We start from the raw sequence: 13645 nt of genomic DNA, 5'->3' as shown, positions 1-13645 counted from the left end.
ACGTATGTTGCGTGCGCACGTAGGTGCGCATAAAAACTTATATATATATATATATATTTATACGCCTAATGAAAAAAATTGTTTATTCACTGGCAATTAAGTAAAATTAATAACTATTCTGTTTTTGTTTTTGGTATACGTTTTTATCATCTCATATTAATACGCGAGGACTGTGTTTTGTGAACACTACTCCTCCCTTATTTGTGGACAAATTTCAACTTTTAAGGTGTTGGTGTTAAAGGATTCGGACCAATTCGTAGTTTTGCATTAAGGTTTTAGAATTTAAAAGTTCCTACCCTTAAGGGCGTGAGACCCTTTCAAATGTCGGGTTTTCACCATGTTAATAATTGTATTACCTATCAATCTTTCTTCCGAAAATAAACTAAAATGTCCAGAAATGCTATTTAAGAGTTAGGTACATTAACTTTCTCTAAATTAACTGAATCAAAGTACAATATATTTAATGCTACAGAATATAAATCCAACCGATTTATTTATTGATAAATCCAACCGCGAGGTGGTGGGTTGTCGAGGTGGCACGTTGTCGCCTATGAGCGAGATGGCGCGTTGACGGCACCGAACACTGAGCGTACACGTCAACCCACCACCTCGTAAAAGAGTGGTGGCGGGTTGACGGGGTGGCACGTTGTCGCCTACGTACGAGGTGGCGGGTTGCCAACATCAAACATGGAGCTTCACGACAACCCGCCACCTCTGATAAAAACTGGTGTTGGCGGGTTGTCGTGGTGGCATGTTGTCGTGGTGGCTCATTGACTTGAGTGTGTACGACAACCCGCCACCTAGGAAAATTAATTGTGTGGTGGTGGGTTGTCGTGGTGGCCTGTTGTCGAGGTGGCGGGTTGACCTGTACGTACACGTCAACCCACCACCTCGGTTTTTTTGTGGTGGCGGGTTGACGCCTCTGACCAAAACACCGAGGTGGCGGTTTGACGTGGTGGCGCATTGACAGCGACCCGTCTATCTCTATCTGCCTCACTCAGATAAAACTAGATTACATTACGAAAATATTAAAACTCAAAATATTGATCTGTTGGTAGAAATTCTTATAGCTAAAATATATTACTAATTAATATCTCTTATTGACTAAACAGTATCTCTAACCAATATACAATTCGTTAAAACCACAATCCATAGTGTTGAGCTTGTTTATTTAATTCATGTTTGCATACATTATTTAGTATAAATACTCTGTCAGTTAATATATTTCTTGGTATTGGTTTGGTCCAACACTTCCTTTCCTTAGCCCCCCACCATCATACACACCGATGACCGATAGAGCCGTCATTGTCTGTCATTGGATTCTGAGTGGATTGGATCTGGTCTTGGTCTTGAACTCTCGAGTCTCGGTCTCGTGTTCTCCAAACCAAATCTCCCCGCCGGCCGCCGGCCTCTTCGAGTTCTAACCTATAACTTCCTGAAGTTGTATTATACTGCTTGGATTTTAGTACAGTAATTAAAAGTGGTTCTATTGTAATTTGGCTTTATATATCAACGCAGCTTATTAGTTTACCTTTGGGTAAGTTTTATTTCAACTCATCTCTGTTACTATGGCTTTTAATGTCTTGGTAATCTGCCTCATGGCCTGAGCACATGTATCTTAAAAAATGTATACTTTTATTAGTTGGGCTACTTGCCCTTTTTACAGTACCAGGATCTAGCATTGGCTAGGCCTGTAGGTAGGCCTAGGCCTACATAATAGTTATTAATCCTGCCTATTAGAGAAGTCAGTTACTACCGTGTAAAGGGTTGACTTAACTTATTTTTAATGCGGGTACAGTTTTTTAACTGGGCTATGCTAATACTGTATCGATTGAAACTATCGATTCGATTATGCCTAGTAGACCTTCATGCGATTTTTTCACCATCAGCAAGTTTGGTTGGTTAGGTTAGGTTATGATAGTTTAATTTTATAATAGATATATTTAACCCTCCGAGTGTCTCTAGTTTTGGTCTTAATGTTTGTCCATTTACTGCACAATCGCAGAGTTTGATTAAAATGTATCTTAGAAACTTAAGAACAATATAAAGTAGACGTATATACTGTTTTATATATCATTTTATTTGGAAAATTATGGGATTTAATGTAACATATAAAACATAATAAAATGTTCAACAATTTTTGTGGGGTTAACATTTCTCAAAAATTATAAAATAAGTTAGGCCCTAAATGGCAAAAATTTGTGTTTGCGCTCAATAAATGGTTACAATTTATAGGTCTACAAATATTTTAACCCTCCAAGTGCTAGTTATATTTGCCCTTGGTGCTAAGCATTTTTATTTTAATTTGCGGCAATAAAAAAAATTAATAATAAAGTTAAAAAATTAAACAAACCATAACATATTACCGGTATATATTTTCTTGTTTAGTAGGCCTATAAAATTCTACAAAAACATACAATATTATTGCATGGTTAGGCTATGTTTCTATAAAAATATTTTTAAGGATGTAAACAAACAAAATATATAAATTTGTTTTCATTTTGTAACTTTGCACATCATAAAAATAAAATTATTTTGCTCTGAACTAAAATTGAAAATAGCCATTTTGTAGTGAATTTAATAAGGAACAAGATAATATATGCTTTTATGCACATAATATAAAAAATAGAATATTATATATAATTTATATACAGAAACCCCCACCCAAGGATCAAGAGTAGGCATAGGTCTAGGCCTAGGATGCATACGTTTTCATTACCAACACCAAACAAATCTTCGTCAGGATCACTAAGATCCTCACTAAAACACATACGTATGTCACTACTATCCATTATTTACGTAAAAACACTAAATAATTACATTATAAACCGCTTTGGATGACATAAACAAACAGACTCGGTAACTACGCTTGTTAGCATTGTTTGTAGACTGCAGACAGCAGGCGCGACAATGTCAATTTTGCAAGTCGTTTTATAAAGCAGCCAGTTGGGTTAAAGCATCATTAGAGACAGGTATCGGGAGAAAGCCTGAAATCTGACGTTTATGGAGATACCAAACTCAATTGAGTTTCTTGTACACTAGAAAGGAGTGAAGTAGGTAGATTAAACGACACCTTACGTATCGACTCGCTTGAGTCGACTAGCAGCCGGCCGGGGCGTGGCAATCGACTCACTCGAGTCGATCAGCAGCTGGAGGGTTAAAATAGCCACTTTGTTCAGAATTTTATGAGGATTCCAAAAATATAATAATGTAAGGAAGTAGATTTGCAAATAAATAAGTTAGGCCTATGGGTAAAAAAACAGATTTCGGTACATAGGGTTTAGCTAAGAATGCATAGCCTAACCATAGCTAGGAATCTGGCTGATAATTTACATCAATTTCACTACCTACCTACTTCTTCAGGATCATAAACCAGCCCTTTAAAATCACTCAAATCTTCTTTTAACGCACCACGTATATCACTAATAGATTCCAAACTCAACTGGAACCTCCATGTGGAGAAAGTATGTGTTAGGCTAAGTAGAATATTATATCTGATTAGGAAACTTAAGCATGAGATCACACGTCCCTACCTAGTCATAATGTACCATGCTTTATTCCATAGCCACATAAATTATGGACTGGTGGTATGGGGCCATACCCACGCGACCCAGAGTGTGCTGTTGCTTCAGAAGAAGGCGTTAAGGCTAATAACATCCTCCGGCCCTACCGACCACTGTAGGCCTCTTTTCAAGGAACTTGGCATTCTATCAGTCTACAGCCAATATACGTTAAACACCCTAGTCCTTTTGAGAGAAAATATAAACAACTTCTCAACCAGAAACATGCAGCACAACTATGGGACCCGCAGAGCTTATGACCTGGATGCACCCCGTTGTCGACTTAGCCACACGCTTAATTCATACCCATCTCTAGCGATAAAATTATTCAATACGCTACCGACAACCATCCGGACCCTAGAACCAAAACAGTTCAAGTCTGCACTTCGCCAGAGCCTAGTCAGTAGGCCCCTGTACTCGATTAAGGAACTGATTGACGAACCACTCGCCCTTCCAAAAATCCGAGTCACATCCGTCAGTTCAGATTAAATTGTATATATATATATGTTTATAGTGTTTTATAAGTTTACTCTTTTTTTTTGACACAGTCTATCCAACTTTTGTTGGTCAAAGATGAAGGAATCAAGTATTCAAGTATAAGTATTCAACTACTTTTGATTTTTAACACTAAAACAATGATAAACGTAATAAAACACATCAGTAATCGGTGCGAGGTTAACCAAGCTGTTTACAAATACGCATGTCAGCTGTCTGCTATAATATTTTCGGAACTAAAATGAAAAGCAAATAGAAACAGACATTAGGAGAAAGCTCTGAATCTGCTGAAAAAAACGATAGGCCTACCTAGCTCGATCCAGTTCAATTCGATTCAGTCAGTCCCAGAGCCGTCGCCGTAAACAGTGTTTGTGAGTCGCAAAAGCGACACATAACACTACAGCGGATGTGTTACGAGTTGCTTTTACGACACATAACACTCGGAGGGTTAAACAATATCGATTAACTTAATTAGTGATGGGCCGATTCCAAAATTTCTCGATTCCGATTCCGATTCCGATTCTTAAATTTAAGATTCGAATCTTGATTCCGGACTCGATTCCGATTCCAAATTCAATTATGTTTTATAAATGTGTTTAAAATTGTGAAATCAGTACAAGCTTACCAAGCATGTTATCTATATGTAGAATTTAGAATGTCACACATTCAATACACATTTACAAGGTTATTGTAAAATACTAGCCATAGAATATTATAAAATAACTTTTATATGTACTATAAAAAATCATTCATTATCATTATAAAAAATCAGCCCCTATCCAATTCTTGATTTTTAATTTATATACAAACTAACCTAACCTTATATAAACTTCTAGGAGTAGGCCTAGTTGTCCAAATAAGTTAAACCTAACAATAATACAAACTAACAATCACGATAACTAAAAACAAGGCAAGCTCAATACGTTTTACTTTTGGGGTTAAAGTTGATCTTACAAATTGAAAAGTTACTATTTCACAACAATACGATTTGTTGATGCCGTCCGTACTGGAGCATTTAAGCATTTTTCACTTTATCAGTGTTGCCACTGTTGGCAGACAATAACGGAACCTGCAAAACTACTCTGCCTATCGGCCATTAAAATACCCAGTGTTCGAAGATTTACCCGTTGATTGCAACACTAAACAAGTTTATTTACAATTTCGTGCACTTGAACATTTATAGGTAGTTAAAACCTTCCAATTCACTGTACAAAATTATATTCCCAAGCCCAAGCCCAAGTCGCTTTTAGGCTATAGGACGCTCGCTCTAGTCTCGTTGAGTAGTGACGTTTCGGCCTTCGGGACCGAATACGAAGTGTTTTGTTATACTTTGGTAATGAATGGTAGCTCAGCTCTGTTTAGGGATGAGCATCGATAGTAGATGTTTTCGCATCACCGATGTTTTTCTATAGATTTTCGTTGTTTTTCACATCGATGTTTTTGACCAAGTGTAATTGAGATATCGATGCTTTCCGTTACTGGAGAGTACAGAGACCAGACGAAAAATTGAAGAAAAAAATCTATGTCTTAGTCCCAAAAACATCGATGTTTTCACAACGATGTTATCGGTTACTGATAACATCGATGTAGCGATGCAATGATTCAGTTAGTAGCACCAATACTAGAAAAATACCGGTATGGATCATAAACATAAACAAATGACGTTGTTGGCCCGAATCCTCTACGAATAGCGTTGAACATATGTTTTGGCAGTTCAATTTAAGCAATGTGAAATAATGTGTATTTTCGGTCCAAAAATGTCATTTGTTTATGTTTATGATCCATACCGGTATTTTTCTACTTTTCTAGTATTCGTGGTTAGTTGCCTTGGTACCACTGGTTGATCTAAATCGATGCTCATCCCTTTCCTTGTATGTCTTGTGAGCTGTGACGCAATGCTTACTCGCTCCAGTCCAGTTTGCCCGAATCTCCAATTCCCATCTGTTAACTGTTTCTCATTGTAGGCTACTATCTGTATTGAGTTCGCATCTATTATTTTTGCAATACGCTCGCTCTAGTCTCGCTGAGTTAGTGACGATACGACCAGGACTTGTTGTTTGCTCAGAGCTGCAAGCAAATCATTAGCAATCTGAATTTATTTTGTTTATTTGTTGCTTTATATGACGTTTATGGCTTATTTTAACCAATTTTATCAAAGAATCGAAGAGAGACGGAATCGATCCCAAACCCACGGAGATTCGAATCGAATGCTCGATTCGATTCCGGCGGAATCGAGAGTATTTTGGAATCGAGAATCGGAATCGGCCCATCACTAAACTTAATCAATACTTTTCAATTCGATAGTTTCATCGATGTAAGCATAGCCCAGTTAAGAAACTGTACACTTTTGACTTTTTATGCCACACAGTCCTAGTCCAATAGCCAACTGGTTAGGTGTCACAAAGTTTTCATCAAGGCTCTACTTAGATCAGGTTTGCCACCCGTCCCTATTCTGTTTGGACAGTTCCTATTTGGTCTTTTATGCCCGTGTTTATGTCTATGTTAAGTTAATCGGATTTATCTAGGTGTAAAACACAATGCATAGGCTACTATACATAGGCCTACATACATACTATGCATACTACTTGAGCAATTCAGAATCTAATTATATGGGCCCTGTTTCATATAAATACTAGTCTAGTGAACTAGTAACGGGCCTACTAGTTTATTTTACAAGTCTACGTTTCACAAACCTACTAGTGTAAAATACTAGTTACTAGTTTAGGGACTAGTATTACGGGCCTACTTGTGGTTTTTACTAGTGTAGACAGCAAGTGTGTTTCATAAAGTTTTGTAAAGTCTTGTAATTTACACTACTGGTAAATACTTGCCATTTTCTAACAACCTCTCCACACCCTTATTATTTGTAGTAGACTAGTATTTTGGAAAAGAGTGATATTTCATTACTTACATCATTGTAAAAATGAATTAGGGTGGAGTGGGGTAAGTGGGGTCACGGGGAAAGTGAAGCCAGTGGCTACCAAATCAAATCAAAGCTTTATTTTCAAATAGACATTACGAATGCATGTGGAATGGTCAATGAGAGGTATTATGTTGGTAAACATTTGTCACAGAGTACAATGGATGTAGAGTATAAGGTCAAATCAAAAGATACAAAGATAATATAACATGCATGCAGATGAGGATAACTATAAGAGAAAAAAGTACAATCATTACTCAATATGTAATGGTTTAGGAAGTTCAAAAAAATCGTTAAGTTTGTAGAAAGGGTTCTTTACTAACCACATATGAATTTTAGCTTTAAAAACTTTGTTAGGAAGTGATAGCAATTTGTTGGGCAATGTATTTAGACATTTTAGGCCCAGAATTTTATGACTTTTCTTTGTTTTGCTCAGTCTAACATGGGGTATATCAAAATCAAAACACTCCCTATGGCATGTGAGTCCATTTCCTTAAAACTAGTTAACATGATATTAAATATATATAAATTAATAATGGTTAAAATATTAAATTCAATAAAAATGGGGCGACATTGTTCCTCAGGATCAACCCTAGCCATTATGCGCAGGACCTTTTTTTGTAATACTAAGACATCGGAGACATGAGAACTATTACCCCAAAAAATGATACCATAGTTCAAGGCAGACTGAAATAAAGCAAAGTAAACTGATCTTAAATAACCAATAGGAACTAAATCATTAAGCTTACGAAAAAGGCAGATCATTCTACTTAACCTAGTACAGAGTTGCGTTATATGATCAGACCAAGTCAGTTGTTTATCAATATGGACACCCAGAAACTTTACCACATTGGACAGTTCAGCTTCAAGTGGGCCATATCATGTATATCATGATATCATGTAGAGGTCTTAGGCAAAATATGACTGATTGTGTTTTGTCTTTATTCAAAAGAAAACTATTGGCTGAAAACCACTCGGCAGCAGTATTGACTGTGTTTCTGACAATTGACTTTAGATGCAAAAGGTCACTGTGACAAGATAGCAAGGTGGTATCATCCGCATAGAGATAGGAATTGCAACTAAGATTCATAGGCAGATCATTTATAGCAATTAAAAACAGAAGGGGACCCAAGACGGAGCCTTGAGGTACCCCACAGTTGCTGAGGGCGATGGAGGACCATTCACCATCAGCGTATACCGCCTGTCTACGATTTGCTAAATAATACCACAAAAGATTTAGAGCACTGTTTCTGATTCCATAAAACTCCAACTTATGCAGCAAGATCTCATGGTCAACACAATCAAAGGCCTTGCTAAGATGAATGAAGGTGGTCCAGGCAAAATCTTTATTTTCAAAAGCCCTGTGAATGTCCTGAACCATGACATCAATTGCATCCACAGTGGACTGTCCAACTCTAAAGCCAAATTGTTGTTTGTTAAAGAGAGAATTATTTTCAAAAAAGCTCTTAATCTGATTGTGAATAATGTGTTCTAGAACCTTGGACGGAACAGGTACTAGACTAATAGGCCGATAGTTTCCTGGGCAGTTTTTATCCTCTTTTTTGAAAATTGGACGAATTTTGGAAATTTTGAGACAATCAGGAAAGAATCCCCCCTGTAGACAGGCGTTTACACAGTAAGTCAATGGTGAAATTATTAGGCCTACATCAACAATTTCTTTAATGAACCAGTTTGAGATATCATAGATATCTTTGGATTTGGTATTTTTAGCGAATTTCCCTATAGGGAAGTAGCTATTACCGTAGGTGGCACGGTAAGACCTAGACCCGGGACCGATTTACTTTTTCATTTTGATGTCCCCAGAGGCCAAAAACACCATTCGTTCAAATTTTTATATATGTATACCTATATATATATATATATAGACTTATATATATATATATATATATACGTCCGTGAACGCGATAACTTGAGTAATTTTTGTCCGATTTTGATGAAATTTGGTTTAAAGGTGTAAAGCAGGATAAACTTGAATGAGTTCGCGAACCAGCATGATCGGACCATGGGAACGGGGCTTTACGGGGGGTTTTATCGGGGTAAAAATTGGTTTTTCTCACTTTTGACCCTCAAAACACAAAATTTCCCGATTTCTCTTTGGACCTTTTAAAAGAGCTTAAAAAAACAAATAATTAAGTATATAAAAGTAGCCTATTTTTGTTCGATTATTAGTAACGGAGAAAATTAAAAAAATTGTAATTTAAAATTCCCATGTTATTCTTATGGAGAATATTGTCAAATGTTGTAGTTTGCTTGTTTATGGATATATTTTGATCAAACTTAGCAAATTTATTAATTTTGTACTAAGCTATCAATATTTTACTCAAAAACACACTTTATTAGTTTCCTTGTAGCAGCAAACCTAGGTACTCGTTAAACCTAATGTTATTAAAATATATTTAACTGAAAATCAATTCAGACAAATGGAAATTCGCTTAGTCGGCAGGTTTGCTGCGGCGGGGGTATTCATTTTTGTTATGACTGACATAACCTCACTACAAGTGACCAAAAAAAAGTGAAACTCTGAATTTTTAAAAGGAACTTTTTGTAAGAAATGATCATAAGTATTTGCAGGTTTCTTAATACTGTATCTTATATTGTTAACAGAGTTAATAAAAAAACTATTTAGTTTATTTGGATGAAATGGAAGCTTATTACCGCTTCCGAGAGATTGGGAATTTTCTTTTACAATTGCCCAGGCTGATTTACATTTGTTGCTTGAGTTTTCAATGAATAGGGCATTATAATTGAGCTTGGCCTCCTTTACTGCCCGTTTGTAGCTCTTAACTAGGGTCTTATACTCTAACTTACAAAGATTGTCACTACTTACACAGGTCAGATCATAGAACCTAGACCATCATAGATCATCAGACCGTCTTACCTGCTGCCTGAGCCTGTCAAGATCAGGAGTGTACCAGGCACATGACCGTTTCCCTTTTGGGTTTGGTTTTGAGCGAGACTTGCACACAGGAAAACACTTGTCAAACACATGCATAAAAATTTCAAAAAATACAGAAAATATGTCGTTACCTGTGTAGTCAGTCGAAGCCCAAAATTGGTCAAATTTATCCTGCCAATTGATCAAGTTAATTTTGAATTTGAAATTTTTGATGTTTTGAAGAGAAAAGTGTCTTTTTAAGGCAAAGGTGCCGATCTTATCAGGCTCATGTATGTTATCATTAACTATCCTGAAAAGAATGGCATTATGATCTGAAAAATGGAACGGTTCAATACAACAAAACACATCATCTTTGGGGATGTTAGAAAAAACATTGTCTAGGCAGGCATTTCCTCTGCTAGGCTGGTCATTGTGGAAGTAGATGTTAAACTCCCTTAGAAGGTTGAGAAGAGTTGCCACCGACCTCTTGGTAGTTGTCACGTCAAACTGTGCGTTGACATCTCCACCAATGACGATCCTATGGTTAGACCATTCAGTCACAGACGTCAGGATTTTTTCCAAAGCGTTCAAGAAAAGCCACTCATCACTGTCTGGGGTTTGATATATAGAGATAACAATAAGTCTATGTGAGGTAACAAGGACACCACATGCTTCAATTATTCTCTCAATACAAAACGACGACAGGTCACGTGATCTTCAGTCAAGTTCCAAACGAGCGTAAATAAGAGTACCACCTCTGCCATGTTCTAATCTAGAGAAATTGCTTACTAGGTTATATCCGCTGAGGTTAAAAAAGTCTGTACCTGCCAGAGGAATCCAGTGCTCAGAAAGACATATTAGATCACACCGCTGATATTCATTGACATAAGACATAAGACATATTTTATTTACACAAAACGTTCTTTATAAAGTACATTTCATACATAAGAACAGGTGTTTCGTCATATTGATGTATTTTATAGTAAAATTAATAGTTAAAATAATTAAAATAAACTCATGTAGGATATCAGAGAATTTTTATCTACATTATAGGGTTCTCCAAAAATTCTTCAAGTGAATAGTAGGCTTTCTCAATTATTTTATCTTTTATTTTATCTTTGAATTGAGTAGCATTTAAATTTTTAAGATACAGGGGTAATTCATTGTACAATCTAAGTCCCATATATTGAGGGCTGTTCCTAAAAGTCGTCAATTTGTGATGTGGTAATCTGAAATTATATTTATTCCTTGTATTATAATTATGTGTAAATTTGACTACATCTGACAAATTTTCCTTGGTGTTATGTATCCAATTTAGAATTTCATTTATGTATAATCCAAAAATGGTGTGAATTCTAAGATTTTTAAACAGGTTTTTACATGATTTTCTCCTTCTTGATTTGGTTAATATTCTAATAATTTTTTTCTGTAAAATTAGTAGGGATTTGACTTCTGTTGACACTCCCCACAGTATGATTCCATACCTCAAGATAGAATTAGATTCAACGTATCCATAGTAAACTGTGATACATGTATCCTGGGGTACACAGTTCATCAGGTGAAAGAAAGCAAAAGAAATAGATCTTAGTTTGCCTTTCATCTTATCTATGTGATTCTTCCAATTAATATGAGTACCAAGCAATACACCCAAAAATCTATGAGATTCTACTAAATTTGGAATTTTATCAAGAATTACATTGTTTTTTAAAGAAAATTTAATTATATGAGTTTTGTCAATATTCAGCTTTAAACCATTATCTGTAAACCAATTTTTCATACAATCCAAAGTGTTTTCTATTGATACAATTAAGTTATTTACTGAATCCTCTCTTATGATTGCTGTTGTATCATCAGCAAATAAGATTAAATCTCTGCCAATAGCTTTTGGAAGGTCATTAATAAAGATCAGGAAAAACAGAGGGCCCAATATCGACCCTTGAGGTACACCATAATTAGATAAATTCCAGTTTGACATATGTTTCACACCATTGTAAAAGTCCATTGTAAAAGTTGTATCATTGTAAAGTCCTCAAGTATAGTTAACTTACCCATTAGTCCTTGGATGTTGAGGAAAATAAGAGTAAGCACACGAAAACTCAAATTTGGAGGCATTTTACTTACTTTATTTTTTGTACCATCCATGTTTATTTCTTCAAGTCGGTTGGCACTGATTCCACTAAAAATTTCACAGTCTGAGTACCGGTAGGCCTATCGTCAGTGGAGCTACTTATCGACCTAGGCCTAGAGGAACAAGGCGGAAAAAAGTTGCGGATTAATATACCAGTGGGCCAGATATCAGGGTTCATGATGTCCTCTACACACTCGGGCTGTACACCGATTTTAAAAGAATTGTAAGATGTGTGTCTCTTAGGAAGTTTTTCACAGACAAAACTGAGATCACCACATGATGCTTTCAAATGGTCACTGATGTCACTTTCAGTTGTAGTAGCTTGAAATCTTGTGACATAGATCCAAGATTGGCGAAGAACTGCAAGGAGTTTGTTACTACTGTTCTTACCAGATAGGGGAAACTGGGGCACAGTGGGCCACGGGGCACAGTGGGCCATAGTTAATATATTATACTGAACTACTTCCAATAAACCAGGTAAATTTTCTTTTGAATGGTCTCTAGGATGGTCACACTGAGGAGAAAAATCTAGAGTCTACAACTATTTAGAGGGAAGTTAGAAGCACATGTTTGTTTTTGGTAGTCTGATTGCTGAAACAGGTAGTGTTAAGATATCTTATTTTGGCAAGTTATTGTATATATTAAAAATGAAAATTAACATAGATATTTAGTTTTATACCTTACCAAGCCACTCCACTTTTTTTCTTTTGTGTATTCATCTTAGTTTGGTGGTAATTAAATCTAACCTAAAAACCAACATTAGGAGCACAGTGGGCCATCTTTGGCGGGGCACATTGAGCCTAGCTCTTGAACAGGACATAGAACGAAAACTTCCAAAACCAATACCACATGGAGGCACAGAAAGGACCTTAACTCAATTGAGCTTTTCTATTGATCTTCAATGTTACGGAAATTGTTTGTCCTGAAATTTTGAAACAATCGTCTTTTCATTTTTAAAGATTTTTTTATATCAAAGGACTTCTAATTTTAAAAGATTTTTAATTCTAAAGGGTTGTTAATGTTTGTTAAATTATGTTCAATAGGTTTTCAACTTTGTATTTTGAATAATAATGTTTTTTTTCTCAACATTGAGGCATAGTATTTATTCATGGCCCACCCTACCCATTGTAGGGTAGAGTGGGCCATTATGTAAATAGTTTTAAAAAAATTACTACAAATTTTATTTTTCATAAAAAAAAATCAGAAAAAGATTGTTAAGATCAATAAAATATGGCACTTTACTATAAAAATATTAGTTTTGCATTTAGTAAAGTCATTAATAAATTATAACAGCAAATATATAAAACTGGCCCAAGGTGCCCCAGTCTCCCCTATCAGTTTAGTCACCCTAGGATTATTACTTTTGACTGATCTAGGCCTAGGTTGTCTGGTCTTTTTGCGATAGCACACTCGCGAAAAACCATCCTCATCCTTACTCCTACACTCTGCATGATCACATGAAGACTCCGAAGACTGAGGCCTAGGACTAGGGTTTGCCGGTGCTTTAACTGATGGTAGGCCTGTAACAGGCTTACTAAGTTTACTACCCTGTATCTTGCCAGTTGAAACACTGGGAAAATTAGAAGTGCATTTATTAGGCACAATGTTAAGTTTTTCCTTGTTTTCAGCCGATTTAAGTGCATCAG

General features: G+C 36.0%; 1 protein-coding gene across 1 annotated transcript in view; it reads left to right on the top strand.

Moving 5' to 3' along the window:
* Positions 1–1374: 1374 nt before the first annotated feature.
* LOC128998574 (uncharacterized) overlaps positions 1375–13645 on the top strand; it is a 33391-nt gene continuing 21120 nt past the window's right edge. The window contains exon 1 of the mRNA XM_054424769.1: positions 1375–1537. The gene's annotated coding sequence lies outside the window, so the exon portion shown is untranslated. The remainder of the gene's footprint in view (positions 1538–13645) is intronic.

The sequence above is a fragment of the Macrosteles quadrilineatus genome, unplaced genomic scaffold (genome assembly GCF_028750875.1).
Source record: "Macrosteles quadrilineatus isolate MER2022 unplaced genomic scaffold, UCM_ALF_1.0 Scaffold_7__1_contigs__length_78375512, whole genome shotgun sequence".
Taxonomy (NCBI): domain Eukaryota; kingdom Metazoa; phylum Arthropoda; class Insecta; order Hemiptera; family Cicadellidae; genus Macrosteles; species Macrosteles quadrilineatus.
The sequence above is the reverse complement of the archived record's forward strand: the minus strand, read 5'-3'. Positions and strand labels throughout refer to the sequence as shown.